This window comes from Gopherus evgoodei, chromosome 23 (genome assembly GCF_007399415.2).
Source record: "Gopherus evgoodei ecotype Sinaloan lineage chromosome 23, rGopEvg1_v1.p, whole genome shotgun sequence".
Classification (NCBI taxonomy): domain Eukaryota; kingdom Metazoa; phylum Chordata; order Testudines; family Testudinidae; genus Gopherus; species Gopherus evgoodei.
This window is the reverse complement of record NC_044344.1, coordinates 9,185,263-9,211,483: the sequence shown is the minus strand read 5'-3', so window position 1 is coordinate 9,211,483 and position 26,221 is coordinate 9,185,263. Positions and strand designations below refer to the sequence as shown.

Genomic DNA, 26,221 nt, shown 5'->3' with positions numbered 1-26,221 from the left:
GATGGTGGCCATTATTTCTCTGATTAAGATTTTATGCACCAGCCACTGCTAACAGGTAAATGTTCAGTTATGAAAAATAACTGAAAAAATGACCATTAATCTAAACTCAGTTTAACTGTTCATTATGTTTTGTATTATGCTACTCTGGAAAAGAACAAAGTAGCCAAAGCGTACTGGCAAATCTGGTCGTCTGAGTTATAATATCAATCTTAAGTAATTTGTAAAATTTTCTCTTAAAATCATTAGAAATATTATACAGTATTATTCTCTGAGTTTCTTGTTTAGTGTTCATATGTAGAATGTTTCTAATTAAAGAAAAAAGAATTCTCAGGTACAAACTACATTAAGATGGAGTTAACAATGAGTATGTATCATATTTTGAATAAAGTGTTTAAGAGGTAGATTATAATTATTCCAAAACCAAGCATTAACTTTGCTTTGTAGTGACACCATGAAGGAGAAAAATAAAAAAAAGTCTAAACTGGGACCTTAAACACTCTTGAGTTTGATGTTGGGAAAAAAAATCCTGATAATTCCTCTGGATATTAGGTGGAGTTGGGGTGGAGGGATAGTGAGAGGGTGTGTTTGGTGGGGAACAAAGAAGCAGAAATTCCCCTAACATACTAGAAGAATTTTAAGCTGCTGTTTTTTTCTAAATTTGAGATGTAGGCCTAAACTACTTAGTAAAGACTATCAATAATGCTGACTCCTGATAGGCTTGTCTCTCATCTCAAGCCATACTGTGAAAGAATGTGAACTCACAAATTAGTGCCCAATAAGGTACAACAGGATTAATAATAGAAACACTTGAAGATTTTTTAATGATAGAGGCACTGTTCCACCCACTCCTCCCACCCACGCACAAGCAGAATAGTGCTTAAAGATGTACAATTTTAATAATTATTTCCTTTGTGGTTATGGTATTTACATATTTGGAGACATGTACAAGTGCGAAAGACATTTTCTTACATTATCAGTGTTTGAGAAATTCCCACCCCCCACCCCCCAACCCCGATTGTGGCAATGTGGAATGTAACTCTTTTTCTGGTGTACAGTTTATTATGCAACTATACATATGGGTTGGGTTTTGCTGCAGTGTCAGTGTCTTATTGGAACCTGGATGCTCTACAGTGCTGCCAGCCTTCACTGCACAACAGTGACTGATTTACAGGTTGTCCTGAGGATCTTTTCTGCCTATGGAGGTACTGGCTGTATCTCTAACCATTGCCACTGTTGCTCTGTCAGTCAGCCAGCTGATGGTGCTGCAGTTTGGTTAATGCAGTGCCTGCTTTCATAAAGGCTACCTGCATGAAGCTATGTAGCATCTGAGGTCTCCTTCTTTTCTGCAGTTCTTGACTGACAGGTTGCCCAGGTTATAGCCAAACATGTTGTCACTCTTTTTGTTTAACCATTCCAAGTGAAGTCTTTGAAATAAGAGCAAAAGCACATTCACTTATGTTGTGTTTTGGTGCAGTATTCCCAATACAAATGTTTCCTCAGGTGATGTGATTGCGTATGTGACTATTTGTTATGACTGCTCAAATCTAAACAATGAAAACTGTACACAAGCCTCTGTGAGAGGATGCTGCAGCTTTAAAGCATTGAAGGCTTATAGCGTTTTAGTAGAAATTGTTCCCGGAATCCATGTCACAACTCCTTATATGGTGCTGCTTTTTTCCTTTTCGTTGCCATGACAACAGCAGCACTGCACCATTCATCAGCTCTGGACCTGGGCTGCATTGCTAGCCTTTCGTGTTACTCCTGAATGTTAAGGAGAACATCAGTGAATCATTCACTCTGATATACTGCGCCATTATTTACCTGTTCCTTCAGCAATGTGCTGTAACAAAAAGGCAAATTTAACTGCGCCATAGAGAGAGATTTTTTAAAAATACTTCATTTTTCCCCAAAGGAGGCATATGGTCTACATATGCTGCGGCATTCTGGAAAGAAAAGCTGTTTAATGCTGAGAGACTTAATGAAGAGACAGCTCAGTGTCTGTGTAAGCTTTTCTGAAATCATCCTTGAATTGGCTCCTTTGGGGACCCAGAAGATGCAAAAGTGATGTTTGTTAGGGACAGCAAGTGCCTTAGGGAGGTTGCTGTTGTGCTTTTGCGACCAAGCTTGACATCAGCTGCAGGAGATGTCACCTGTAACATCACACTGACGCTCTGAGTAGCAGTGTGGCGTTAGCTCCAGGGAAAGTGCGAGGTGTGGACCAGAGGAGGATTTTTACTGAAGTGCTGCTCTCATGACAACATTACCTATGAATTAACAGGCATTTTGACTTAATGGTGCAAAGATTGCATGCTACCGACTGATGGGGAGGAAAAACAAAACCCTGTGAGTATGAGCAGTGGACAATTTTGTGTCTTGCATGGTCTCTGATTTAAAATTATATAAGCCTTTTTAGGCCTAATTTAAACTCTATAGAAAAACCAATGCAGAGTAAGGGATTCTGACACTTGTAGTATACAAGGAAGCCTTTAGGAGACTGCTCTCACATAAATCAGATGTTCTGCTTTAATTATTATTCCTTTGGTTACCTGTTACAAAACTTACATAATGTGTTTTCTTTTTCCTTGCAAAAATGTGCAGTATTTCTTACATAATATGTATTGCAATGAAAGAAATCCAGTGTTGTATTATGTATCTTTATTATGTAGAGAAGTTATAAGTAACTGTGTTTTTAAAAAAAAAAAAAAAGTACGACCATTGAAGGTCATAGCACTTAATCGTAGTCAGACCAAGATTTCAAAATCCTTCGAAATCAGATGTTCTTTATGAGTGGATTAGGGAATCTTCAACCATATATATATTGTCTTTTTACTCAAATATATGCTCCTAACAAGTAAAATGGGAATTTTATGTCAGTGCCACTGGCAAAAATAGGAGCATTTACATAATATGTTTAAAAGATAAAAATACAAAGAAATGTCATTTTGGGACATGATATCCATGTGACATACGATTTATGGGGGGGGTCTTGGTTAAAATCTGTAATGTCATTTTAGACATTTGTCCCACTCAAATATTGTTTGTAATGTGGATGCTATAAATAACATTTTGAATTGTTTTTCTTTTTTAAATCATTATTTAAATGCTCCCATTCTTGCCAGTGACATTGACTTAAAATTTAAATTTTTATACGGGAGTAGAGATAGGATTAGAAGCCTACTCTCTCTTGAGTTTCTAAACTACACAGCAATTATAAGGATTGAATTTTCTGAAAAGTATCTCATTAGATTTAATTTTTATAAAAATACATATTTTCCGTTTAATTTTTCTGTTAGGTTGTAAGCCATATTACAAACTTGAGACTTGAACTATGATCTCCCTTAAAAAAAAAAAAATCATTTTGTCTGGGCTTTGACATCAGCATTTTACCAGTAGCCTCTATTCCTGAGTTGAACTGCTGTTGTTTAATTTCATATTATTTCCAAGAATTCAGGCTGCTGAAATAGAGCGTAATCTTTCATTTACATAATTCTGCTGGAATTTTTTTTCTTGTGCAATTTTTTACTGTGTGATTTCTGATGTTTCATCCATTTTTATGTATCCCCTGATTTGATTTGCCAAATGCGTAAATCAACAGATAGACACTGAGAGTTTTTAAAAATATAGCAGATATAAGTGTGTGTATACACACACGCTTTTGTTGTAGCATGCTTGCATTCTTCTCCATTTTGAAGGGGTTCATAAATTACTTGTCTAAATTTTCAGCATTCTGAAATTGGCCACACCATTTTTAAAGGCAGCTTAAATCAACTCAATTTTTCTTTAATTAAAGATGTACCAAATCTGTAACATTTCAGATTACTTTAAAAGTAATGTTTTATACAGGAAGCCAGTAAACCACAATGTGAATGAAGCTTTATAAATAAAACAAGGAAAAATGGAAATGGCAAATTCGTGATTTGAAATATTTAACATTTTTTAATACATGTTATTCCGAGGTGCTGTTTACAAACTAAAGACTCAACTCTTCTCAATATGTGGGCATCATTTTTAACTCATAGCTACTTAGCATATTGACAGAATAGGGCCCCATAATAGAGATTAGTACAAAATCCCTCATGATTTCTATGGGCGTTTGCACAGTAAGATTAACTGCCTGTCAGGCCCTTTAGAGCCTTCACAGAATCAACTCTTTGCCAGGATTTTGCTTATATACTGTGTAGCTGTTCAAAATCCCAGCAAATGGAATAACATGTCACTACCTACACAATCCCTGGAAAAGGCTGATACCAGATTTTGTTTTCACTTTTCTTTTTTTAAAACAGTATTAACAGGAGGAAAAATCCCAAAGATACTAAATCTGTAATTCAGGTAACAAGTATATATTTGAATTCCTTAGTTTTCAGTGGTTTAAGACTGAAAATCTGCCTTTATTTACTCTGTTGTACCTAGGTATTGATGCATAATATGGAACATTATGTAGATTACCACTTGTGTTTTGAGACTATTATAATTCCTAGACACAATTGAAGTAATTTCTCAAATATAAGAAAGTTGAGGTGGGAGCGTTAACGTGGAATGTTGTTGTACCAGGCCATCAGTTCTCTCCTCTGATACATCACTCCTCCTCATTCTCCTGAAGTGACCTCTGAAAAATATTCCATGCCCTTCATTGCTCTATTCCTTACCGAGTGGAGGAGGATTTCATAATACAGCTATGTGTTTTTAAATGCTTGTTCAATTCAAACTACTTCAGTTGCTTTCTTCATCTCCTCTTCCTCCATATTAGAGACTGTCCCTGGTTTTAGTCCTTTGCTCCTGATTTTTCTTGTCTATCTATATCAAAATACTGGGAGTTATATTTTCCCCATGACTGACAACTATCATTGCCACTATGTGTTTAATTTCCACTGTGATTAATATCCATTTGCCTCAAGTCACTTAGGAAACTTTGGTCTCACATATTACAACTCATGATATTGCCACCATTTATAGAATATGCAACATGCTAAATGTTCTTGTAATAGCACTGATGTGGTTTTTCCGCACCTTATTCCATATGCTTGTATTTCAGAGTCATTCCAATGCATATCCTTCAAGGACACACATTGCTGAGGTGGCTGGAAATGTCTCACCATATCCTTATGTGCAGCATGGCACCCACAGGACTATAATTGCTTTTTTTACAGATGTCTGATGTACTGTAGGGCCAAGGACACTAAAAGGGATAATATACCTTGGTTTGTGTCTGGTTCATACAAAACGTTAACAGGCATTCTCTCCCTCCCCCCACATCCCCTTTTGGGGCTAAAAACTTACCAGTTTCAGGGATGTGTTCACCCTTTTCCTGTTCGATAATATAAAAATTATAGTGGCAAATGGTAGCAACTTAGAATCATAGAAATGTAGGGCTGATAGGGACCTCGAGAAGCCATCAAGTGGAGCCCCCTGCTCTGTGGCAGGACCAAGTAAACTTAAACCATCAAGACAGGTGTTTGTTCAACTTGTTTTTAAACACTTCCAATGAGGAGGAGTCTGATCTCCCTTGGAAGCCTATTCCAGAGCTTCACTAACCCTTATAATTGAAAGTTTTTCCCAAATCTCCCTTGCTGCAGGTTAAGCCCATTACTTCTTGTCCTACGTTCAGTGGACATGGAGAAGAGTTGATCACCATCCTCTTTATAATAGCCCTTAACATATTGTACTCCTGAAGGAATTCTGTGCCATTGCGCACATGCAGAATTCATGTATCCCGCAGATTTCTTTGCTTCCCCTCAGAAAAATGACTTTCTGACGAGGAAGCAAAGGGAAGCTGCAAGAACAGCCACATGCACCTCCGCAGAAGCACGGGTGCATTGTTTCGCGCACCCAGAGCAGCTGGCGGAGAGCAGATCACTGCGAGGAGCCAGGGATGGGACACCTCAGCTGGTGTCGGATCAGTCCAAGCCTCATGCATCCATAGCCAGACTCCCCCCATGACCAGACCCCCACCACCTGAACCCCCATCCTTCTGAGCCTCACCCTTTGCATTTGGAGCCCCTCCCCTGAACCCTAACTCCAGGCACCCGGCTCTCCCCAGTGCCACTCGGGGCTAGGGACACCCTGACTGGTGGCTCCTACCCTGCACTGGGCTCAGCTGCTAGTCCAAGCTGGTGTGGGGAAGGAGCACATTTCCCCTACATGGAGCAGCTGGGGCCAGATGAGACCCATCTCCATCCGGCACCGCACTGTCCCCCTCCCCCAGCTTCCTTCCTGCATTGTTCCTCAGCTACAGGGGAAGGGGTCACTGTACAAGGAGCTTGTCCCCTGGCCACCCAGCCTGTGTATATCCAGATCCTCCCCATACCCAGAACCCGCCACAGCCGAACCCCCACCCCGCTGAGCCACACCTCCCCCTGCATCTGACCCCTCCCCCGCCGAGTCCCATCCTCCTACATCTGGATGCCCCTGCTGAGCCCCGCCCCTTGCACCGAGACTACCCCTGCTCCACAACACAAACCTCCACCTTGACAAACCCCTCCCCCCCGCACCCATACCCACTGAGTCCCAACCAGCTGCATCCAGCCCCCCCACCCCACCAAGTCCTACTCCCCCAGCACCCAGACCCTCCTACTAAGTCCCCCACACCCAGCCCCCCTTACTGAGCCCAACCACCTTCCCCTGGACCCTCATGCAGAGTCCCATTATCGCTGCATCCTGAACCCCCCAATGAGCCCCTGTGCATCCAGATCCCCCCGGCATCTGGACCCCCCACTGAGCCGCTCACACCCAGATTGCCCACACAGGACCCTCTCACCCCACACCTGGATCCCCCCACATTGATCTCCTCCACACTTGGATCCTGCTGGGCTGAGCCTGCCCGCTCACTCCTGGTGCACCTGGCCTGGAAGGGCAGGGCGCCGGGGTGTTTCTGGGGCAAGCCTGGACTTTGCACTGTGTCAGGGTCAGGTGCATCCTCACTGCCAAGTCCCTGTCCTGGAAGGGGTTGGGGGCTGCAGTGTGATCTCCAACCTCTGTGCAGCCAGTGGCCTGTGCTCCTGACTGTCATTCTGGAGCACCCACATGTATTTATTGACAAATAAAATTTGTAGAATTTTAAAATATTTTGCGCAGAATTTTTATTTTTTTTGGCAAATAATTCCCTAAGGAGTAAATAATGTTGGAGGACTGTTATCGGGTCCTCCCTCAGTCTTCTTCTTTCAAGGCAAAACATGCTTAGTTTTTTCAACCTTTCTTCATTGGTGAGGTTTTCTAAACCTTTCATCATTTTTGTTGCTATCCTCTGGACCCGTGGTTCTCAATCCATGATCTGTGGGCTGCTTGCAGTCCAATCAGCACAGAGCTGCGGCCCATGTGACATCCTCCCGGCCAGACAGGTAGTATTAAATGCAGCCCACAATGGTAAATAGATTGAGAACCATTGCAGCTCTTTCCAGTTTGTCCCCATCTTTCCGGAATTGTGGTGCCCAGAACTGGATACAGTACTTCTGGGGCTCACTAGGGCTGAGTAAAGTGGGGCAATTGCCTTCTGTATCTTACATACAAGACTCCTGTTAATACACCCCATAATCATATTAGCCTATTTGCGGCTGCATTGTATTGATGACTCAATTTCAGTTTGTGATCAACTATAATCCCCCGGATCCTTTTCAGCACTATTGCCACCTAGACAATTATTCCTCGTTTTGTAGTTGTGCGTTTGATTTTTGTATTATTTAAAGGTTGTGTAGCACTTTCCATTATAAAAGATTTTTGTGCCTTTTTCTGAGAAGCTGTAATACGTCTGTTGTTTGCAATAGGCCTTTGAAATTTGGGAGAAGAAAATCCTAGGGTAGGGGTAGTCCATAGGCAGACCGCGGGCCAAATCCAGACTTCCAGATGTTTTTGAACAGACCCTGAAATCTTTTTATTTACTTACTATCGTTGTTGTTTTTGTTGTTTTTTAATTGGAGTTTGGACCTTGACTAAGAAATTGGGACCTTGCCAAGAAATAATTGACTATCCCTTTCTTAGGGCTACAGAAGTGCCTTTTCTTTGTCCCATGTAAGTCTGCTAGGGTTAAGCTGAGTGATAAACTGCTAGAACCGGTCATTTTCCTCTTGTAGTTTGTATTCTTCAGGAAAATGTTGACAGCATGCCAAAATAACTGCATACAAACATTCTAAAGAGCGAGCAGGGTTTACACCACTACTACCAGAGCCCCTGCAGACTCTGTACTGGAAATGTCTAAGAGCTACCAGGGCCAGCTCTAGAGTCAGGGAGTGAGGAGAGAGCCCGGCTGGGCTTTCCCCAATGACATGCTGCCAGCGTTCCACTCCTCTCTCCCGCCCCCCCCAGGAAAACTACATGTGGGAAGAACGCCACACTTCCCATGTGGGGGGAATCCAGCCAAGACAGGCTTCCCACAAAACACAGCTCCTGGACTCAGCAGACTTCCTCTGGGATAGCGTTCTTCTCCTGCTAATGGCTAATGTAGATGGTCCTGTAGCTCAAATTGTAGAAGTCTGTACTACTGTGCTGAACATTCAGAATTTAAAACTCAGACGAAGATGCATGTTTTGGAGGTGGGGGGAGTTAGTCTGACACACTAGAATTTCCTTTTCCTTTTAGAAAAATCTCTTGGAAAATTAAATTTAAGACATTGCATTAAAAGAATGTTACGGTTCCAAAGTCAAGCTCTCAGAAGTTAGGAAATGGCAGGTTTACTGTTCCTTGTGCAACTTCAGCCCTTTGTGCTAATCTGTCATGATATAGTTTTAAATCACATGTTGTTTTCATAGGACTCCTACCTCATTCAGTGCCTAGGATGGACACACCAGGGGGTAGAATAAAGTTTGCTCTCTGGCAACCATTATTCTACCATTTCCTATCTTTTGAGTGCTTGGCTTTGCAACCTACATAACTTTCTTTGAACATCTATTTTTTCTTTTTCTTTTTTCTTTTCATACAGTGGGTCAGATTGAATCCTGATGTAATCACACTCATATGAATGGGATTATATCAAAGATATATTTGGCCCAGAATATGACTTGTTTACATGCATGCACACACATGTTGTCATAACATTTTCAGCATTAACATTAATGGTTTAATAAACTGGATATTTACAGGTGCATTATTGTGGAAATACTGTTATTTCTTATCATCTTAAAATATTAATATCCACATATACTGCATTTTGCATTTCTGTGAGTCAGCACCGAATGGACATCACACAACTGGATGAAATGAGAGAGTAAAGAGCAAAACCTTTCCTGTCTCCAAGTAAAGATATTTTATTGAGTAATAATAAGTATGTAATCCCAGCTAATTCTTAAAAAAATCAAAATATTTATATAAATTAGCATTCCCCCAACACCAGCATTATGTCCTGGATCCAGCGTAACAGAGTATTTGCCACTTTACATCTTATTTTGTGAAGTAATTTGTTATTAAAAACAGCAGCTAATCAGAGTCATGAAACATTTCAGAAAGATGAAATGTGACACAGCATAAGGAATGCCCCTTATAACAATATGCAATATTCTCCTTGTAAGCTCCTTCATTGCTTCTGATGTGATTTGTGGACACTGGTTCCTGTCAATCGCCATGTGAGATTGGCAGGAGCTTGTGATGTCTGCCTGAGTGCCATTTTACATACTGTATGTAGCATTTTGTGGTTTACAGAAACGGATCATCTGATTAGATGTGGACAGCAATCTAGCTCAACATTGTCAAATGAATGTCTTTCTAACGACTTCCTAATTTCACAAGGCATTTTGAAGTGGACGCTCAGTTTCCTAACAGTTTTTACCTGTGTATAGCAGCTGTTGCAGGTTGCACAAAGTTCTCTGCAAAGGACCTCTACTGCTTTGTTCTCGCTTTTTTATTCCATTTTTGTTCATGAGTTTGATCGTCATGTAGCAGATTAGATACTTTGGGTATGTCTGCACTGCATAGTGTAGACCCACGGCTGACCTGTGAATTGGTCTTGTAGGGCTCGGGTTGTGGGACTGTTTCTGATTATCAAATATGCTACCCGTCTTTGAAATGAGAATCATGTGAATAGTGTCCTTGTAATGCATTGGTAAACTGTAGATTAAAATTCCCGCTTCATACTCCTTAGATTAAAAGAATGTTTATTTAAAACATTACAGTTGACTCTTAATATGTACTGATTTAAGTGTTTCTGCACTATAGGTCTTTAGTTCATCAGATGATATTAATGACGCTTTATAACGTTGTTTTACCTGTGGGTTATTTTTTTTATTTTGCCATTTATATTGCTTTACTGTCATATCTCATGAAATTAAGCAGGGGAAATGTATACTTTTGCTGAGCTGGGATGGCATATAGTAATTTAAACTTAACCTTATTCTTTTCTTGTATGTCAACCTTTCACCTCTCAAGAAAACCGAGACTTGTTTATGTACCTCCCATTTTGGTTTCATATATTACAAGTATCATGTTAGTTTGGACAGTGGTGGAAGATCTGGAATGTTTGTTCTTCTACATCTTTTGCCTTTTTTATCTCTTTTGTGATTATTGTCAAACAAAATCAGTAGATGTTATTTTACACAGAATTCTGCCCCTTTTTTAACTGGATCAGTTTTTTAATGCTAGGATCCCTAAGCTTATTTTGTGTGTGTGTGTGTGTGTGTGAGAGAGAGAGAGAGAACTAGTGTGGCTCCCTGTTTCAGAGCGACCAAGTGGGTGAGGTAATATCTTTTATTGAACCAACTTCTGTTGATGAGTGGGCTCTGGTTTAGGTGAGGCCAAGCATTTCTCAGCTTAAATTCTTGCTAATTTTAAACATACACATCAGTTATGACTTTCTCTTGCCCTTTTACGGCAAGGTCCCATTTTTAAATTTCTCTGATGGGTAGTAGTGATGGAGTCTTTCAGGGCTTCTCTGCCCCCTGCTGCAAGTGCCAGCGCCCTGACACCCCCCGGTTCAGGAAACCCCCTTCAGACCAGGCTACCTACCAATAAAACTTAGTCCTCTAGCTGCTTAGAAGGGCCAGGAGACGACGCTGACCAATTGGGAGCCAGCAGGCTAGTTAAGAAGGCTTGTCTGAGCGGTGAGACTGGGACAGAGGAGGAACTTCTCAGTGCTAGCTAAGAACCCCAGGCCCAAGTCAGGGCCTTTCCTTCGGTCGCTGGATTTGAGATTTCTTTGTTTGTTTAAAGGCACAGACAGTCAGATTTTGGGTTTTGTTATCTTTGGTTAATTGTTTAGAGACTGAAACCAAGCTCACAGCACAAGCCGCTCTGTTCTGAGCAGGAGGCCACAGCTTGTGGACTAAGGGTGGCCAATTTTGGTTGGACATATTCCTGGAGGTTTCATCACATGACATAATCTTTTATGAAAGATTAATCTTTATTTCCGGGAGAGCCCAGGAGAATCCTGGAGGGTTGGCAACCCTGGCTAAGGCAGAGAGCACTTGCAGCACCATTCTTGAACCTCCAGTGGCTGCTATGGAGCAGCCCTATCTGTGACAGTAGGAAAATTAGTTTGCAGGATAGAGGAGCATGAACTCTTTGCCATTCCAGTCAGTTGCCCCTTAGTTGTCAAAACTATGCTGTGCATGGCTCCTACAGTAACTACCCGACCCTTTGAAAAATGATTTGGCTTAAAGGAACTTGATACTTATTTCAGGCACATAAGTGGCACAGATAACTGTGTGTTTTGTAAAATCAGCCAGCCTGCATGCATTTTTAAACACAAGAACTGATTCTGTAACCCAGAAAGAGAGAGGTCCCTGTATATCTGAAATCAAAATTGGGGCCCTAAGCTTCCTGCTTTTGCAGAGTGTGGAAGACTGAAATGGTGCATGAAAGATTTTATGAAATTTAACAGGGTTTACAGCAGAGTTGTCTTTTGGAAAGTTTAGGCTTAGGAGAGGTTGGTTTCCCCCACACTTTATTTTAAATCCTCCCTCCTCTCTTCCCTCTCTCCCCCCTCCCCCCACCCCATGATTGCTAATTGCTATACAGCAGGAGTACACATTTCTTTAAGGGTATATCTGTAGGTACAGCACTGCAGCGGCGCAGCCAATACAGCTGCGCTGCTGCAGCATATCTGGTGAAGACTATGCCGATGGGAGAGAGCTCTCCTGTCAGCATAAAAAACAGCTCCTGCTGACAGGGCCGGCTCTAGCAATTTCGCCTCCCCAAGCACGGCGGCACGCCGCGGGGTGCTCTCTGCCGCTCGCCGGTCCCGCAGCTCCGGTGGACCTCGCCTGCGGGGGATCCGCTGGTCCGCTCCACCGAAGCCGCGGGACCAGCGGACCCACCACAGGAAAGCCTGCGGGGGTCCACCGGAGCCGCCTGCCACCCTCCTGGCAACTGGCAGAGCGCCCCCCGCAGCATGCCGCCCCAAGCCCCCCTTGGCGCGCTGTGGCCTGGAGCCGGCCCTGCCTGCTGATGACGGGGGTTATGTCAGCAAGAGAAGCTCTCCCACTGACATAGCACTGTATACACAAGCACTTATGTCACTCAAAGGGGTGGAATAGTCACACCCCTGAGCGACATAAGTTCTGCTGACATACAGTATAGACATAGCCTAAGGAAAGAGGCCGACGGGCCAGTTTCTTCTATAAAAGAATGACTTTCCCAGTGTCTGCCATTAATGCCACAATAATGATGGCTTTTTCTCACCTGAGAAATACCAGTGATTTTGCTACAAGAGTGAATTTTCCAGAGCAGAGAACTCCTGCTTAGTAGAAATTGCTCAGGTGTTTGTCTAATTAGTAACAAAGTGCTAATGTCCTCTTTTACAGGAAAAACAAAAATATTTTGATACTGCTTAGAAATGATGTTGTAAAGTACCATATGCATACTGTGCATATTTAAGTAATATGCCTCTACCTTGATATAACGTGACCTGATATAACACAAATTAGGATATAATGTGGTAAAGTAGTGCTCCGGGGGAGCAGGGCTGCACATTCCAGTGGATCAAAGCAAGTTCGATATAAGGCGGTTTCACCTATAACGCGGTAAGATTTTTTGGCCCTTGAAGACAGCGTTATATCAGGGTAGAGGTGTATTTAATATATTTTATTGTAAAAATAAAATTAGTTTTTTAAAAAGCAGGAGAATAAATGGATGTATGTGTGGTATTGACCCATTTTAAAATTATTTCAGTCATATTTACTAATCGACTGCTTGCACAAAAATGTATATCTATGTATGTTTAACAAAAGTAATAGAACTACAAAGTCCTCTGTTATGGAGGTGTCAGCCATGGCTCTTTAGATAAGGTTGACCTGAGTTTTACTCATAAACAGGAATTCACCCTCTTTGTTATGTATGAAGAACAGAGTGTATTCTCCCTCAAATTAGAGTGCTTATTCTTGGAGTATTGAATGGAATCTTGATGCTTGAATGAGTCCCTAGATGCTGTCATGATATAAAGAAAGAATTTTCATAATTTTACTGCATTTTAACATGTGCTCCCAGATTAGATTAGATTACACTGATTTTTAAAGATGCATTAGGGGCTTTTAAAGTACTTTTCCATTATGGTGTCACTATAGGGCCGAGTTAAGGTTGTTTGAGAGCTTTAACTCTGCATTTCCATATACAGATGTATTATAAAACACATATTGGATAAGCAGTTTTAATTAACTATTTGTCTATGCCAGTTTTCCCACAGTTCTTTTTATTCTTAATTTCTTTGCTAAAGTATAGACTGGAGAACTATTCTGAATATATAAATTGATCAACTAAAATAGAATTTTAAAAGCAGGTAGTAAATTAAAGAGAGTAAAATAAAGATGATTACATTGTAGCATTTACATTTACACTTAAAGATGAAAAAATGATATCAATATGGAATGTTACAATTTATTAAGAGATATCAAATTGAGTCCTATACAGTCAGTCTTATTATGTAGGCAAACAATCCTAATTCTGTACTATTCAGGGCAGGTGATCTGTACCAACACAGAAGTAGGCATCCTTAAATAGAGTTCTTTATCAATGAGCCAATTCTACTTGCATGCCAAATGAATGCTAAAACTGCCTTTCTCAATTCAGCCAAACAACTCTGAGGTTAGAATCTAGAAATTTAAACAAGTTTTGTGATTATCAAAAATGTCAATTCAATTCAAATTTACCTTGCCCAGGTGAAATTCCTAGACAAGCTTTTTTTCCCCTTTACACATGTGATATCATCACACATAACCCCCAAACATATTCTGCAGATTAATCATTTTAAAGCTATTCTAATTGTTTTGGGGTTTCATTATTTCTGTAGGCTCTTGGAACACTTTAACCAAATATTTAACAGTGACAGAAATCCTTAGCTTACAAATCAGTTCTAACTTCTCTTTCTTTCTCATTTGAGGAGTTGTCAGTTTCTTGTGACTGAAAAAGACCCTACACTTCTTTAACTGATTGCTTTAAAGTGCTCGCATGCTCCATGTTCTGAGAGGTACCCTTGCTGAAAGTGGGCGTTTCCTGTTACAAATAATACTAGGCTTAGTGTGACGAGTTCTTTCAATCTCAGCGCTCTTAGATTTTCTTGTAAATTGTCACAAATTAATGGTGGTAGGTACTATGCACACACTTAACAAAATTCCCCAAACAGTTTGTCCTTATTGCATAGCATCACTAAATTGTTCCTGGCTTTGTAATGCTTGTTTCTGAGATAATGACATCCTAAATTACTCATATGTATTCTCACTATAACTCCACTGTCACTTAGGTTTTGTCTGGGAATAAATACATAGTAGCTTGTGTATTGTACATTCTCCGTGGGATTTTCTAAAGCATTCAACATTGGCCTAACTCTGCTTCTGGTGAAGTCAGTGGTTAAATTCCCATTCACTTCAGTGGGAGCAGATTAGACAGCTTGGAAGGAAATTACCATAACAAGAATTCACACAGGTACAACCTATTGTTTTTTTTCACGGACGACTGAACAGTCCTGTGACCGTTTATTTTGCAACATAATAATGCAGAGTGAGTCCTGTCTTAATCTCTTTGCCTGTACAAATTTTGCTTTCAGTCTGCAGGACAGTTTACTTGATCAGGTGCCACCGTACTGATGAATATATTTCCCTGAAACTGTGAGACAATCTAATAGCAAGAGAAATGCAATTAGTGCTGCATCAGAGTGCAGGCTGAATTAACAATCAAAAGGGAGACTTGTATTTCAGAAATACAGGCTGAATAGCAATGTAGGTGCATGTAATGTTCTGGTTGTAGAGACATTATCCAGTCTGTTTAGGAGATAGGACCAAGGTCAGAGTTGGTTGCTAGACTCATTATTTATTGTTTGCACTTCTCAGTTTGCTGGGTAGCTGCTCTGCATGATCCAAGCTAAATATATTTGAGGGGGGTACCTCTTCATTATTGAAAATAATATGCTCCACGTTTTTCCCTTGGCAATGCTCTTCCTGGCCATTTGGTTCCCGATAAGAAGAGAGAGCGTGATACCACCACTGGTTTTGCCCACATCTGTCTGACTGCATTTTTTGCTGTCCCTATCAGTAGTTAGTTATTGTTTCTGAATTTTTATCGTTGTTTGACCATAAATAAATACTTTGTGGAGACGTCTAGACCAGGGGTTCTCAACTTTTTTCTTTCTGATGCCTCCCCAACACGCTATAAAAACTCCACAGCCCACCAGTGCCACAGCAACTGGTTTCTGCATATAAAAGCCAGGGCCAGTGTTACGGGTAGCAAACAAGGCAATTACCTGGGGCCCCATGCACAAGAGCCTCTGCAAAGCGAAGGTGTTTAGGCTTCAGCTTCAGCCCTGGGTGACAGGCTCATGGCCCCAGGAATCAACCCCATGCAGTGGGGCTTTGGCTTTCTGCCATGGGTCCCAGGTAATCTAACACTGGTCATGCTTGGTGGACCCCCATGAAACCTGCTCACGGACCCCCCAGGGGGCCCTGAACCCCTGGTTGAGAAGCCACTTGTTTAGGCTACTGAATGACGTGTTTTATGTTTAAGGTTTCTTCTTACTTAATAGCACTTAGGCTAATGTTGATGAACCTGTCACCTCAAAGGCATAGCGTGCCTTCTTAGAGACATTCTTAGCTAAGAGACTAAACAGATTTTAGGTTTTCTTCAGTGCAAAAAAAAATAGTGAAACACTATTAGAGCAAGAGCCCTTTTAGCTAGTAATGAACACTGTAAACTGGACACTAACTGTTGAAGTGTTTGGGGCATTTTGTTTTATCTTGCTTGTTTTTAATTCTGGAAGATGATGAGAAGGGATATATGTGCTTGTGCTACTACCTCTTCAAATAATAAATGTTTCACTTGAGAAAGTCCATGTGCTATAGGATTTAGAGGATAATGATATATGAGTATCCCTTTTTGGATAGTATCTGGTTGCACTTCTAATATGAAACATAGGGAACTCTTCTCACTTTGGCATTAAAGCTAATGCATAACTGAAAGACTAGGATATGAAGGCTAGTCCTGACCTGTGGACAGAGTAGTCAGTCCTCATCAGCTATTTATGCTAATTTATCCTCTATTTAATCTCAGAGACATAATTTATGTTTAAATTATACGTGACTTGTTCTCTTCACCTCTTTGCTAGTTACATTCCTTTGTTCTCTTCCCTCTGTACTTTCAAACTCGTTGTACTTTTTGGCTTGCCACCCAAGTATTTGCATTCTAGTACATTCTTAGATTGAAAAGTCCTCTGGATTCTGTTTTTTTAATGATTTAAAACTAGTGCTTCAGTGGGCTATATATTCAAGAGGATACCATTGGGTATTCTAATGCTGTTTACCCTCTTGAGAATTATAACCAATCCTGGAGCTTTGTAGGGTACCCGAAACAGACAATATTGTTTTATTTCACTGATGATATAAGATGGAAGTAGCTGACAACTCACCAAAAACTGACAGTACAGACTAACAGTTTGGAGAAACGGGGCGGGGGGTTTCACCCAAGAATGGATAACAGTATTTCTACCCATTAGGTGATACCCGAGGCCCTGAAAACAAATTATAACAAGGGGAGGTCCCCATGACATGTTCTAGAATATCGGCAAGAGTGACACGATAGAAAGTTTGATTGCTCAAAATGTGAAGATAAGTAGTTAGGTAAACAAATTCGTAGCCTAAACTATATTTTTCCCCAACAGTCCTATACAACTATATCTTCCGCTGTGAAATGGACTTGGCCTTTCTTTGAGACAATCAGCCCATTAAGCTAGGGTGGAAGACTCGGTTTCTCCTCTCTTGTGTGCGCATGTGTCTATGTGTATAAATATACTTCATCTGCCTGGTTTAGGTTTGGACTTTGGAATGTTCAGCAGTTATTTTACTGCTTAGTTTGGGCCTTTTAAATTGTTACATTTTTTAGGTATGGAATTTAGGGACTATACTGAAAATAGATTAGGGCTCTATTTCTGTGGAATTTGGCACTCCCACAGTTCTCTTCTTTCTCTTGCTGTGGATTCAGCCCATGGAAATCCAAAGTCCAGCTCAGACCATACCTAGGAGTTTTGGTTTGCTGTGGGATGTTTAATTAGTACACACAGTAACAGCATGCTATACTTGAATTTCTCCTCTCAGGGCCAAGTCTTACACTATAAACTTTCATCGGTATAACTGCATCGCTCAGGGTGTTGAAAAATCACATCCCAGAGCCATGCAGCTATACCAGCCCCCTGCTGTAGACAGCTCTGTGTTAAGGGGAGAGCTTCTCCTGTTGACATAGCTACTGCCTTTTGGGGCTGTGGACTAACTTCACCGATGGGAGAAGCTCTCCCGTTGGCATAATAGCATCATCACTGAAGCTCTACAGTAGCATTTTAAGTGTAGACTATCCTCAGATTCCTGCAAGACTAGGATTGTACCGTTACAGTTGTTTGTTTATTTGTGTTACGGTAGCACCTGGGAGCTCTTGTCATGGACCAAGACCCCATTGTGCTAGGTGCTGTACAAACACACAACAAAAAGGTAGTCCTTGTCCAAAATACTTAGTTTAATACCCGAGAGAGCAGACGAACACAGGCAGATGGGGTAGTACCAGGAAACAATGAGCCAATATTGATCAGCATGTTAGGCCGTGATCTCAGCACACATGAAGCAATGATAGCACCCTACATTCCTTGTCTTCTAAATTAGCCCACCCTGTGTTGCTAGAGATAGGATAAAGTATTCCTGGCAGGGGAGCGGAAAAACAGTGGCTCAATCTTTTTCTGATTTATACAGTTGTATCTGTGCTTCAGATATTATTAACAATCAAATCTCAGTGTAAGTCACAAGTGGAGATATATGCACTGCAGAAATGTAAAAAAAAGTTTTATATTGCACTTATTGATTTCTTTTATGGAAATAGATTTATTTAATAGTTCTACTTCCTCTTCATTGATTCAGGTAAATTAAGCTGCCTTAAAAATTCTGAAAGAGTACTAATTCTGGCTTGCCTAAGGTATGTTGTTTTCTTTGTAAGACGAAATATGTATTTTTTAAAAAGCAGATAGAGTCTCCAGATTTACCAGAATTGCTATTCATAGTAGCAATTTGTTGTCAAGGGGGGGTTTTTAAGCAACCAAGTCAAAGCAAATAATTTTGGGGCTCCTCATATAAAAATATTGTGACATGGTGCAACTGACTGCCGGTTCTCTCTCATAAGGTGTCTGAAGAAGCGTATGTACCCCGAATATTGGGAACTTTAACGTAGGCAACCCTTCTTGGGAAGACTTTGTGGGAGTCAACTTGTGTGAAATTAACTTGCTCCAGAAAACCTGCTTTTAGTGGTGCCATATAAAAAGTGTGGTTACTATCCGTGTCTCATTGAGTAATTAAACACCTCAGCAGTGATACGTTAAATCTAATCTTGGCTGACTTTCTTTTGCAAATTATGTCTCTCTGCAGACTATCTGAAAACCTTAGACAAAGTATTATTTAATAAGAATTTTAACTTTATGGCGCCAATCCTCAGTGAGCTCCATGTGTGGACATGTGCAAAGAAAGAAAGCCCAATTGAAATTGTCATGAGTCTGCCTGCATGGAACTTCTTGCAGACTCAGGGTCTATATAGCAGGATCGGATAAAGAAATTGGACCAATGTCTAGTAACGGTAAGGAGTTGTTATAAAGTTCTATCAGTAAAATGTAAAGAGTTGGAGAATAAGTAGAAATGAGGTATGAAGAAGTATCATTCTTTTTGGTTGGTTTGGTTTGTTTGTTTGTTTGTTGTTTGTTTGTTTGTTTGTTTGTTTGGTTTAAGTGACAACCAAGAGAGCCAAATTAAGCTCATTTATATGTTTGTTTATGTTTTAGACCAGGAAGCATATTGGGTTTGGCATTGTATGTCTTGTCTTAGGTAACTTGAGAACACAATTTAAATCACCCACATAAGCAGAGTAAGTCCGATGAGCAAAAAGAATATTATGAAAAATGTTATCGAAGAAAGCACAACAATATCATAGCAAGCATCGGCTTTCACAGTTGTAATGTCCCGCCCCATCTGTTTGTCCTGAGATCAGTAAGAACCTGCTATCTTTAACAATGAAAAAAGGTAGAAATGAAACATTACAGATAATATACAACCAGCTGCTGTTAGTAAAGCATAAATCAAATTCTGTAACACTAATAATTTAATAATTAAACATAATAAAAATGTAATACAAAATAGAATATAATGTTTTAATTATATAGGATATTTTTTAAAAACTAAACTGGTAAGCAAACATAATGGGGCAAATTCCTAACATAATCCCATTATCATCTCAATTATCATAAAATCAAAGGACTTTTTTCTTACTTTATCAATAAAAAAAAAACAAGGAGTAATCTCATACATTAACTTAGAAGCACATGAACCCAATTCTACAATATAACAAATACAGAAATGAACTTCGCTTCCAGAATTTTTCGGAATTTTTGAGTGAGCTTTGGAAAGGGAATGTTGGAGCTGCGATTGTGGTACGCTTCAAGAAATTCCTCAAGATCCTGTCAGATATTAGAGAAGCAGCATTTTCCTTCAGAAAGAAAGATGAACTTTTCTAGGTAACAGATGGCTGAATAAATATTCCTTTTGGCAAGGGATCTTGAACTCGATCTTATGGTCATCATCTTCTAAGAGTTTCTACATATAGATCAGGGTAGAAGAAAATTGGGTTTGCTTTGGTTTTCCATTTGTTGAGTGTCTCAAAATAAATGTTTTATTTTGGTGTCTTGGTTTAGCAGTTTGATGATTAATGCTTGCTCAGATTTGTTCTCTTTTAGAGTCAGGTTTCAGAGTATGATTGGCTGGTTTCAATTTCAAAGGTTTACTTAAATTTAATTAAGGTGGCCAAGACACTCTCTTTGCTTCTCTTTTTAGAATAATTATAATGTAAAGTATGTTCTAATCTTCCATGCAGATTTTCTGGTCATTTTCAGTGTCCATGCAGGATTGTAACTCCTTGAACTGCTGAAAAAGGGCTTTTTGGATAGTGGGAAATGGAGCTCTGGAGCAAGATACCTCCTGCTCAGCACTCACATCATGTGACATCTTCTTCTCATCCAATTTAAATTTAACATCAAATGGAGTAATGCCAGTGAAATTGTTGGGAGAAGGGAAGTGGAAGTGTTCCCCACCTCAGCACTGGCCTCTGGTGTTAGGAGGGTGCCCTTCCATTTTAAGAGAGTTTTGCATAAAATTTGATGGTACAATATACCCTGTGTGACACAGGTCCTCATTCAGCAGAGCCTATAGTATGTGCAAACTCGGAAGCTTTAAAAGCAGTCTGACAAAGGGACAAATTTCTGAAAAATATCAACCCATGAATTACTTTTTTTCAAAATTAAACAGCTGAAAAGACATTTTTTTATTGATATCTTTTCTCTCTTCCCACCTTCTGTCCTCCCCACACACAATTCCTTGTAGGATGAAACCAAATATGAGAAATGTCTGCCAAAACAGGTGATTTTTGAAAAGTTTTATAAGAAATTAGAAACATTTTATAATGGAATGGTGTTGGAAATCTCTACTACTGTGACTTCTTATTCTGAAGAATTTTCACCATACATACCTATAGGCAGTCAAGAGTTAAAAGAAACATAGTAATTTTGAAGGGAAGATCAAAGCAGCATATCTTCACCTGCATGCATTTATTTTAATTAGTTTCACCTTCCAAAATCTGTTTCATCAAGCAGGTATACTGGAAACTTTCTGGCAGTTCACATTAAAAATGAACTTGTGTGCCGAGAAACCAGGAGCTTTTCCTGGAGCCCTTGTTAGAGAACCCTTTTTCTCAAGTTTTGCCAGAGTAATCTTGACAACAGCTGTTCATGCTGGGATTCCCAATCTGGTATGATCTATATTAAAGGCAGTTATCTTGACCAAGAGGAGGATCAGTTTTCTGCCTTTTGTTTCTGGTAGTAGTAATTATGCATCAAACTTGTCATTTAATTTGCTATAATTAACTGTAAATAGCATTATAGTTGTAAGCAAAGTTGGAATTGAGCTATTATTCCTTTTGGAAGTACAAGAAGAAGGTACAGATTTGTTTCTTTACGAAGAGTCCCTTTTCTTCCTGAACACACATTTAATATAAATAATTTTTGAGAAAGGTTGAAATAATCATTATTAAACACTTGTTTTACATGTGTTCTGTATGGATTTTGCTGTACTTAGTTAACTTCTTTCTTGTTTAGTTAGCTGTTATTCATATAAACCTCTTTAGCTTGGCTGAGTGATTTTCTACTTTGGAAATTAATTAGTGCTGCCTGTTTATACAGAAAGAAAATTTGATCGGTTTGTTTGTTATGATTTGAAGGAGATTGTAATCATGTCTCTAAGTGGGATGATTATGATTTGATTTACTAAAATGCTTTTCTAGGAGACACATTGCTTTTTCTTTTCTCTGTCATTCAGCATCTTTATATATATGTCACTGTTGTGGCTTATTATATTTTGTGCCTCCCTTTCGGTGTTTGTGTAGGGGATTTCTTAGAGGTGCAGTGGTTGAAGAGAGTGAGTTACAGCCAGAGACACCCAATAATATTGTCGTTCTTTGTGTATGAACTAGTATGGTACTAGAATGAGCAACGTTGGAAGTATTAATTTCTTCTGTAATATTGCTATCTGTACCTTAAGGCATATCATTTTGGGTTAAGGTCAAAATGACATGCAAAGATTTTGACTTGTCAGAATTGAGAATGTGATGACATTGTGATACCTGTTTATGAAAGGAGACAGGTTCACTTAATAATCTTTAGGTACCCATTGACATTTTGAATTTACAAACATAACTGAAGAAAGCTTTCACATTCATTAGTAACAATCCATTGCTGTTGCATAAGATAATCTTTCTTAAAAAGAAGCATTGGCATGTCTCTTTGTTATAATAGGTGCTCTAATAAAAAAAAATCCTAGTATTCTAGCAGTTTTTAATATTTATTTACCTTTACAAATATTTTTGTCCATTTTAATCTTGGTTTTAATCTCATGCAAAAATACCCTTTCTATAAATATTTCACATATTAGTGCCATGCAAGACACAACCATGTGTTCTATATTCTAGTATTTATATGGCTCTGGCTTCAGCAGAGCCAAGATTCATTTGGGCCTGAGAGGACTGAAGGCTATAGCCATAGCTTTAGTGGGTGTGGTCCAACTACTTTGAAACTGATAGTTATTAGTTTCAGGACTTCTGTGGATCAATAACACTGCAGCACTTAAAACATTTTACCATCAGGGAGACTTCAATAAAGACTGCTCTCAGCAGCATTATATAGTCATTGTGCAGCTTCCAGCCCATGAATGAGCCTCTAGCAGGGCCACTTCCATTGTTAACTTAAAGACGGGGAATATATGATGTGCAAAAAGCCAACACAGAATTGCCACTGTTGCTATCTTTAAAAAGTTGATTTACCAGGTTTTAAATTTTTTAATTCGTACTCTGGCTTTTCCCATTTCAGTCTTATCATTAGCACTTTTGCAGTATAGCTCAAGCACATCTGAGAGATATATGTAAAAAGTTAGTAGGAAATTCAAAACAGATAGCTATTGAGGGATATATCCAGCATGTACAGTGGTACTATTTCACTCTGATGGAAATAACAATACCTTTACGTCATTCAGAAAGATACAGATTTTATGTTCCAGTTCTGCCTTTTGTGACTGTGGAAGGGCCAAAACTCAGTGGAAATTAGCAGTTCTTTTATACAGATGCAGCCAGAAAGTGGACAGACCACTCAAGGGCACTTTGAGCTAAGCTTTCTTGGGGGCTGTTAATGGGTTAGTAGGTCAAAGGGAATTCAAGTGTGTGGCCAATGGTTATATGAACTGTGTGCATCTGTGTAATGGATTTCTAGGATGGCTCGTGGTGGCTCGTGTCTTTTTTTGCTGGTAGGTTGGTTATGAGGATTCCAACTCTCATGCTAACTCATATATTCAGACTTTGTGAGGAGGAATGGAAATGCTCCTATTCTGTTGTTTTTTAATTCCAGTGGAAACAAAAAACATTTTTAAGCAGACTTGATCTCCTGAAACCTAAGTATTGTTTATTCTTCTGGTCAGGAGAGCATCTAAGTGAAATTGACTAGCACTGACTGCATATGAAGATGAAGCATAATAGTTTATTTTATTTTCCAGTCTGAAATAATAGATAATTGATGCAAAGAGATGGATTGTCAAATTTCCCAAATTATCTATTTTATCAATACATTCTTTATAGCCTGGAAATAAATTCAGGTTTCAGAGTGGGTAACTGTGATAGTCTGTATCAGCAAAAGAACAAGGAGTACTTCTGGCACGTTAGAGACTAGCACATTTATTTGGGCATAAGCTTCGTGGCTAAAACCCAACGAAAGCTTATGCCCAAATAAATGTGTTAGTCTCTAAGGTGCCACAAGTACTCCTCATTCTTTTTTAAATGAATTCAGTATTCTTCCAGCATTTTCCCTTGTCTTCAGATGCATTTTTGTCTCTCTCTATGGGTATGTATGTACATACACATACATACCAAATACGTAGAATAAGTTCATATAAATGGGAAGCAATGACACCAAACACCTTGCACAAAACGCCATAAGAAGGTAATTCAGCTTTAATTCTCCTTTTAGCCAAAACTAAACATTTAGTTAGAGAGCAAAACTGAATTTCTGAGAGGTAAGTCGTTCACTAGTCCGTTAGATTGTCCTTTTATCACTGCCTTTGCTTGTTAATCTGAAGAAAACTTTCCTAATTAAAACACTAGCTCAGTCATAAACTGCGTAACAGAGAAATAATGACATAAATAGAAAATCCAGTGGAATTAGTGAGCTGCACAGATGTTAAGTACCTCATGCTAAGCCACCAATAAATGCTACTAAATAGGACAGAGGGAAAATGTGATAGTTCTAAAAGAATAGATAATTTATGTTTTTTGTTCAAATTTTATTTTATATTAGATTGTAATTGTGGAATTAAGCACTAACAAATAAAATTGATCATAATATTCAGTCCACAAAAATAAAGGATGAACCCTCAGTAGCTACTCAATTTCTAAATGTTTTCTATGCCTGATTGGAATGTGTTGATAGCACAGCAGTGAAAGTGAATGGGTAGCTGTCGCAGACCATACCATTCCATTCATTCCATCCTTGTCTTTGTGAGTCAGTGAGCAGATCTTCAGAAATAGCTAACATGCTTAAAGAACAGAGATTCCCCAGTCTATGCCTTAGAAAAATACTATACATTTGGGCTGACAGGTTCTAATCCTCAGATGGGTTTTCGTTTGCAATACCGTGGATCTTTATGTTCTTACAGAGTTCTAGCAATTACACTGCCTTATTTTTTGCAAGTTCTAAAATATTTTTCCTACTGTTTGTTTTATAGTATTTTATTAAATGTGTATACATAAACTCTAACCAAGTTTTTAAGATTAAGAATACAGGCAATTTCTAATTCACACCCACCTAACACATTAAGTGATAAAGTTACTCTTTCCTCCTTCAACATAGAGACGCATATTTAGTTTGGGGTGGGAACTGTGTGCACCGCCAGCTAATCAACCCTTCGGACACCACTGATAGCAGTCAGTGCATCACTTTTCTCTCTGAAATTCTTGCTAATGGAAGGGTATCTCTGTGTGGATCATGCCAATGGGAGAGAGACCAAAGGATTACCAGTAAATTGTTAGGAGACAGTTCTGGAATGAAGACACATTTGTCCTCTTTGGAAAGTATTCTCCATGCTCACAAATATATTTAGACTAAAGTAAACATTAAAGGTCCCTTCTAAGCTAATCCACAGTGACACATTCATAATGGTTATAAACATTGGGCATCACTTGCCCTAGTGACCAATTAAAGTTCTGTACTGATAGTGTCCTTGAGGATGTAAAGAAGAATCAGAGTATTAAAACTGAGAATCAGAAAGACAGGCTTTTTGCCCCACTGAAAAGAAAACATCCACTGCAGAAATTATTATTATAAATTAATCGTGCCAATTAAACTTTTTGAATATATATGTTACTAAGCAGTTTGCATTGTGTTATTAGTTCCTATCACTGGATGAATCTTCTAGCCCTTACTCATGCAAAATTCCCATCAAAGTCACATGGGAGTTCTATTTGCAGCTGTGCAAGAATTTCCAGTTTTGGTCCATTGACTTCAATAGGACATCAGTGAGAGTTAAGTCTTAGTAAGGACTGAAGGATTGGGTATGTAGTACTTACAATATGTGTTTTGGGATAATTTTTTAACCTATCTTAATATAACTTCCTACATTTGGAGTATAATTCTGCTGCAATGGAAGTCAATAGGATGTTTGCAATTGTCTAACTTTCTGGGAATAGGGTTGGACCTTAAAGTGCACACACAAAGAGGGCTCACGACAGAAATTCAGAAGGAGTAGCAAATGAAAATACCTTTTGGCCTTACTAACCCCAATTATGGCTCTTTTGACTCTATAATATTTATTGTAATTGATGCATTTCTCTGAATAAGATCTGTATTTGCAATTCCAAAAAGAGACCCGTATTAATTATTGACCTCTTGACTTACAGTCTGCCACATTGCTGTAATTGGTTACTGCAAACATCTGCTTTTTAGGCCAAAATTTACACAATTTTAAGGAATGTACTAGTACGGATGAAAAATTACTGCCTGTTCAAAAAATTGTGAGAGCTGTGTAAATAGGAAAAGCTCTTTTAATGTTTATAGTTTTGCAGAGTTAATGCTTATGGAGAAACAGCCCATTTCATACAGAAAGGCAAAAAGTTAAATGTAAAGGATACTTGTGAACAATTAAGGGAGAATAATGGCAAAGGCACAATGCATTTTTATTGTTGTTTTATTTTGTCAACTTTATGCTGTACACTGAAT

At 39.2% G+C, this 26,221-nt stretch overlaps 1 protein-coding gene across 10 annotated transcripts in view; it reads left to right on the top strand.

Moving 5' to 3' along the window:
• The window catches only part of TANC2 (tetratricopeptide repeat, ankyrin repeat and coiled-coil containing 2), a 617,479-nt gene that overhangs the window by 366,909 nt on the left and 224,349 nt on the right, over nucleotides 1-26,221 (top strand). The window contains exon 1 of one of the 10 annotated variants that reach the window (XM_030541303.1): nucleotides 1,812-2,343. The exons of the other annotated variants lie outside the window; for them this stretch is intronic. The gene's annotated coding sequence lies outside the window, so the exon portion shown is untranslated. Of the gene's footprint in view, nucleotides 1-1,811; nucleotides 2,344-26,221 lie in introns of those variants that run through there. 10 annotated transcript variants of the gene reach the window in all.